Source organism: Octodon degus, unplaced genomic scaffold (genome assembly GCF_000260255.1).
Source record: "Octodon degus isolate 3935 unplaced genomic scaffold, OctDeg1.0 scaffold00018, whole genome shotgun sequence".
Classification (NCBI taxonomy): Eukaryota; Metazoa; Chordata; class Mammalia; order Rodentia; family Octodontidae; genus Octodon; species Octodon degus.
This window is the reverse complement of record NW_004524594.1, coordinates 18,768,372-18,775,385: the sequence shown is the minus strand read 5'-3', so window position 1 is coordinate 18,775,385 and position 7,014 is coordinate 18,768,372. Positions and strand designations below refer to the sequence as shown.

Sequence of the window (7,014 nt, the reverse complement as noted above, 5' to 3'; positions counted from 1 at the left end):
AAGAAAGAAAGAAAGAAAGAAAGAGAAAGAAAGAAAGAAAGAAAGAAAGAAAGAAAGAAAGAAAGAAAGAAAGAAAGAAAGAAAGAAAGAAAGAGACTGTGGGTTCGGGTCACTTTGGACACAAGTTACTGGGAACTCCTGCAGCGAGGCCCCAGTTTCTTGCCAGGTGTTACAGCACATGGTAAAATAAAGAGCAAGAGATAAATACCAATGTAACAGGGATCTGGGATGGCCAGATGCTCATGGGGAAGAGCAGGCCACGAGGCAGCCAGACATTGGTATTTATTGATCACATTTACACTGAGGATAATGATGAGGTGATTATTGGGTGACTCAAAGGGTGGCACTGATCTTATGCTGAGAAGGACCTTATGTTGGTGAGGATTACTTTGGCTGGCTCAGAGAACAGTGGCGAGTTTACACTAATGAGGACCTTATGTCGATAAGCATGGTAGGGAGAGATGGCAGGCTAATGAGAAGTTTTTCCTTTCCCCCAGATGAAATCTTTTTTAAATTACTACTCAGTTCTTGAGGAACCAGGATGTTGCTGCTGTCTTGCCCCAAGTCTTCACAGCGTCATGGCACTGTTGAGGCCTCCATTGTGACTGGAGCCACACAAAGTTAAGTTTTCAAATACCACAGTCAGCTCACATGGCAAAATGCTAGGCCTCAGACAAGCCCCAGTCACAACTTAATTATGAGACAATTTTTCCCTCAAAATTATACAGAATGGTCCTTAAGACTCCAACCCCCTTTTTTAAAAAGACATTTAGCCTGCATTAGATTCATTTATTCATTTTATAAATCTTTACCAAGTTGATCACCATATATATTAACAGACTAATGGGCCAAAAAAGAGAAATAATTAACTACATCAAGACACATTAAAAAGTAAAATTTTACTACATGCTGAAACATGGATATACCTTGGGAACAATATGCCACATGAGATAATCCAGACCCCACAAGACAATCACTGTAGGATCCTGCTCTGGGAGGGCCCTGGAGCAGCTAGGTCTACTGAGACAGGAGACAGGATGGGATGCCAGGGGCTTGGGAGCAAGGCAGTTGTGGAGGACCATCTGGATGGCTCTCCTTGAAAGAAGAGCATTTAGGGCTCGGAAGATAGTTCAGTGGTCTAAGCACCTGCCTGGCAAGCACAAAGTCTCGGTTTCAATCTCTGGTACTGCATGCCATGGGGTGACACACGCCTATAATCCCAGCACTGGGGAGACTGAGACAGGAGGATCACTGAGTCTGAACTGCATAGAGAGACCCTGTACCAAATTAATTAAGCAATTAATTAATTTATTTAAAAAGAAGAAGAGCATTTGGCCCTACGTCCGTGTATTGATATGCACAGAGCTGGCTAAGGTATTTCCTTATCCCCTCAGTCGGCTTTAAGCGATGCACACAGCTGTAGCTAAGGTGCCTTCGAAGTAATGCACAGGTCAAGGGTGCCTGACCCACAGCTTCCAAGGAGTATGTGTGAGCTAGGCCGAGTGACACCATGCTGTTGGCCAGGATGGAAGCCTGGAGAAAGAAGCTGTGACACTTCAAGACATGACGATTACACATCAAAACTGATGCACTGACCCGAAAACACTAGATACTTCTCCCATCTGTGCTATGCAAATTACTCTTTCTGCCTCTCTCTTTCCACATATCGCAGAGGTGATTTCAGGCCACCTGCCCAGCCCAGCTCACAGCACCCACCGACTTCCCACCTTTCTCTCAGTCAGTCATCCCTGAGCCACTCTCCTCTTCACAAATAAATCAAACACAGGTTTGGCCCCGGGGCAAGGCCTTCATTGCAGTTAGCCTCATTCTGACTGGATTTATTTATTTATTTGTTTGTTTATTTTATTTATTTATTTTGTGTCTGTGTGTGGCCAGCTCAGCCCACCAGGGGGCGGGGAGGGCTGGCATGTGGTGCTGGGGGATTGAACCGCGGTCCCTGTGCTTTGCTAAGCTTGTTCTAAGTGGGTGCTTTAGACCACTGAGCCATCTCACCAGCCCCTGACTGGATTTAGGATGCCTTGCTTCCCCACAACTACAAACAGGCCTTTGTGTCCATCTCAACAGGGAGAGGCAGCTGGAATTAACTAGTTTGTGGAATTCCAATAACTTTCCCCTGAGATCACAAATATAAACTTCAGTGGACCAAGATGAGGTCCAGGCAGGGCTGCCTACAGGTAGCGAGTCGGTGCTCGGTGGGGACAGAGAGGAGAACGGATGACAGTGATGCCTGGACGTGGGGGGCGGCTGCAGTGGACGTGGCTGCATGACAGTAAGATCATATTTGGTGTCACTGAACTGTGCATTTAAATGTGGTACAGTCAGTAAATGCTGCCAGGTGTAGATTTTACCACCATAAAAGAAAAAGGAAGAGAATAATCAGAGGCCAGGGTAGGAGCAGCGGGGCAGGGACACTGGGGGACACTGGGGGGACACTGGGGGCAGGTGATCACTCCTATCAGCCACATGCTGCTCTCCCAGGAGCCCTGTCACACCCCCATCCCAGCCCCTGGCAACCACCACCCTCCTCCTTTCAGTCCTATAAATGTGACTCTTCTAGGCCTCATGAAAATAGAAGAAGCTATCCAGGGCCATCTCTGGCTCATTCCCTCCCCTCTCACCCTCGGGAAGCTGAAGAAAAACTTAAATCTTCAGCTCTTCACTCCTGAATCAGCCGTCTACAGTAGATTTTTGCCTGCTCTCAGCTGCTTGCTTTTACCCGACTACAGCTAACAGCTCTGATGTGTGTGTCTGCAAGAGCCTTTTCCCACACCTGGGCCCACAAACATCCCAAACACCACTGCGGGGAGGATTTAGGCCTCCTGCTGCGGGATCAGCTCTGCCTCTTTGCAAAGCACCTTGGCACAGTGACTAGCATAATGTTCAGCAGGGACAAAACCCTGTCTACACGCCTGAAGGAGGGACTCCCGCTGGCCTGCCTCATCTCAGTCCATAGACACAGACTCAAGAAACAAGCAGCAAAGGACTTCCGGGAAGATGGAGTGGTGAGTAACAGAGAGAGGGCCTGTCTGAGATTTGGGGTCCAGACACTGGAATATAGCAACATGAGAAAAGAAGAAGGGAGGAAGTGGGTCCCCAGGACTCAGGAAGGATCTTAAGTGAGAATGAAGCCCCCATGGAGAGCAAAGAGTGACTTCAACAAAGAAAGAGGGGGCAGGCAGGGCTTTCTCCTTGAGCCTAGACTCACTGTGCGGGAGGGGAGGGGTGGCTCAAACACACAGACAGCAATCCCAGAGACCTCCACAGAAAAAAACACCAGAGAAACAGTGGCGGACACAATGGCTGAAGGGACATCGACAAATGGTTGCCTCCAGCGTTGCTAAAGTGGTCAAGTAGTGTTCTGTTCTTGCTAACAGAAATTCAAATGGAATATTCTGGCTACTCAATCTAAATTACTGGTAAACCATTTTATATTCGTGAGTGGTTTTTACATATTTGGGTCTCGGGGCTGGAGAAATAGTTCAGTAGAATTAGCACTTGCCTGGCAAGTGCGGAGTCCTGAGTTCAATCCCCAGTACCGCAAAATAAATAAATTAAATAAAATTCCAATTTATATATTAAAAAAGGGAGCCAGGGAGATGGCTCAAATGTATTGTCTCCACATTTCTACCCTTGGAAAATATTTTGATGATTACTTAAAAAAAAATTTAAGGCTTCTATTTGAAGATCTAAGAGAAAATAAATCAGCTTGGATAATCAGACTATGAAAGGTACCAATCACATAACAGGGTATATATTCCAATGTCACAAATAATAGTAACAAACAAATAGTAACAAACTGGTTTTGGCACCTGGAGTGATTACTACAATAAATTATTGTATGCAGCAGAATATGTAGTCAGAAACTTAGATAATAAACATTCTTCTCTTAGAGAAATGAGAGACAGAGAGAGAGAGAGAGGGAGAGAGAAGGGATGGAGGGAGGGAAGGAACAAAGGTCATACATACCTGGACACTGCATCTGCTCAGGGAGACTCATCAGAAGTTGTAGGATGGAGGTTTTTCCCTGTGCCTGGGCAGAGTCCCAACAGCTGTAGCAGGTTTTTGGCCTGCAAGGCCCAACCAAGAAGCCTGATCCTCCGGCTCCACAACAAGGCCACAGGCCACTCACTGCTGGCATCCCATGCAACCTGGGCCTCAAGGATACCAACAATGAAGAGGAATTGAGGGCAGAGGAGGACCTCTTCTCAGACACAGCAGTAGGTCGAATCCGCCTCCTTTGAGCCTCAGGAGGCAGGTGTGAGGCCGTAAGGGAGCAGATGGGCTTGGGTGCTCTAAGCCTCCTCAGCACCCACAGAGCCACAGCTGTGCCCCAGGATGGGGCCTGGGGGCCATCTGGCATGATCCTCAGCCCACACAAGACTAAAGCCACTCTCCAATCCCCACCTCCATGGTCAGATGGCCTCAGATGGTTCCCAGGGGTACCTCAAGATTCACTGTCTCTGCAAGCCCTGTTAGAACCCTGTGCTTCTCCAAGGGGTCACTCGAGGACCAACTCAGGGACACAGTACAAGAAACCTACTGGCGCTTGCTGCCAGGAATAGTCCACAAAAACTTTGGGCTTTGGAAGAGAGGGGGTAGAAGCCCAGGCCAGGCTCCAGGAACCCAGAGAACACACAAAGACACTAGTTTTGCCACTTCTGTAGGATTTGGGGCTCCCACTTCGGTAGGACTTGGGACTCATGAGGAAATGAGGTCATCAACAAGCTGCCTGTGGGCTAGAGCTGAACCCAGGCCAGACAGCCTTTCACCCCAGGTGCACACCAGCCATTTTTAAGTTCTGAGGACCCTCCTGTCTCTGCCTCCTAAATAGCTGGGATTACAGGCATGCACCACTACACCTGGCTGTCCACCCATTTTTCAGTATTTAATGTTTAAAACCCAAAACATTTTCACACAGACCTAGATTCAGGACACCTCTTGAAAAAATCACAATTCTTCCAACCCTGGGCCCATTCCCCGACAACCCTCACTGGAGACAGGAGAACCTGCATCTTAGGCTTCTGTTGGCCTGGAATTCCATTGTCTTTCATCCTCCTGCTGAATAGGCCTACAGGCAGCTGGGGCTGGAATAAGAGAGGAGCTGGCTTCTCCAGACAAAGAGAACCAGCAGGATTGGTGGAGGGACAGAAAGAAGCACAGATCAGTAGAACAGACTAGACGCTGGAAATAAAGCAGATCTGCCAGTGGATTTTTGGCAAAAAATGCACATTACAGTATGGATCTGAAAGGTCCCCCTAAACTCTGCTGTGATTAGAGAGTAATTGGATTATTGAAGCACTATGCTAATCAGGGGACTGGTCTGCTGATGGGTTCAGAGCTGACTGGCCATTGAGAGGAAGGGCCTGGCTGGAAGGGGCGGGCCATTGTTGGTGTGACTCAGAAGGGCATGCCTCCTTCCAGTTCTGCTTCCTGGCAGCCATGAGATGAGCAGGTTCCCCCGGTGGCCCTTCCACCACAGTTTCTGCATCTGAACCCACCAAAAGTGGACTTCTAAATGCCATGAGCTCCTCCTCCTTCAAGCTGCAAGTGTCCAGTGACAGTGAAAGCAACTAAGACACTGTAAAGCCAATTCAACAGAAATCAGATTTTCCACAAATGATGCTAAAGCAGTGAGACCCATAGGCCAAAACAAGAAACGAATGAATCTCAACTTCCTTTTTTTTTTTCCCCCTTAATGTATTTTTTACAAGTTCTACAGGGTCTCACTACACAGATCAGACTTGGTGATCTTCCTGTTTTCAGCCTCCCGAGTGCTAGGATTATGGGCATGCACCACCAAGCCCAGACTCAAGAGGGGTGGGGCTGGTATGGCATGTGGTGCCAGGGATCGAACCCTGGTTGCTGCACCTATCTAAGCAGATACTTTAGTCTGCTGAGCTATCTGGCCAGTTCTCAACTTCCTCCTTAAAAAAAAAAAAGCCAGGGTCTCACTGTGTAATTTAGACTGTATTCGAGTTCACTCTGTAGCCCAGGCTAGCTTCAAATTCACAATGATCCTCCTGCCTCAGCCTTCTGGGTGCTCAGATTACAGGTTTGCAGCACCATACCTGGCCCAGGATCTCATTTAAAGTTTTCCTACGGTTGGAGATGATGTTGCTCAGTGGTTGAGAACCTGCTTCGCATGTACAGGGCCCTGGGTTCTATCCCAGCTATGCAAATAAAAGTATCATAGACTTGGACACAATAAAACATAGAGTAAAGAAGAAAACTGGCAGGCTATGGATCAGGTGTCATCGTGCAATGGATGAAAGAAACTACAACTGGGTAAGGGGGGGAATGAAGTTTAACACTTCCTGGTTTTGTTTCCATCATATTCTATAGAACATTCTATTTTTCTCTGGCTTGTTGGCCCCTTCACATCTCCTTGGCCTCTTAATTTTGGATGTGCTCCGCCACCCACTGGCTGTCTTTCTCTCTGCCTCTCTCCTTCTGAGGATGCTTTCTAATATATCTATCTGTAGGTGACTCCCGAATCCACATCTTCTACTCAGCCCCTTCCCTGTGCATCCCATGCTCAAAAACTCCAGCAAAATGCTTGCCTGGCATCTCAGGTTCCAAACCAACCCCTGCTTCTCTCCAAACCCACCCACCTCTCAACTTCCTTGCTTGGTCAGTGGACCTGCCTAAGCAGATGCTTTAGTCTGCTGAGCTATCTGGCCAGTCCTCAACTTCCGCCTAAAAAAAAAGAAAAGACAGTCCTTCAAACCTTGTAGTGTACCAGAATTTCTCTTGCTTACACCCCCTCCCTAATCTTAGAATGTTCCCTTCTTACAACCTCTGCTATCACCTGTACTCTGGTCCTGGCCTGCTCATCCCTCAAAGAGATGACTGTGGAGGGTCCTGACTTCTCTCTCTCTTTTTTTTTTACTTCTTTTTTTATTTTAATTTTTAATAGATTTCATATTGAAAATAAATTATTTATAAACATAAATGAACATAACAATAAAAATTGTCCAAAATAAAAATGAAGAA

General features: G+C 47.0%; 1 pseudogene; it reads left to right on the top strand.

Annotated features, from left to right (window-relative positions):
* Window positions 1-4,262, top strand: part of LOC101588430 — a 15,196-nt pseudogene extending 10,934 nt beyond the window's left edge.
* Window positions 4,263-7,014: the final 2,752 nt, after the last annotated feature.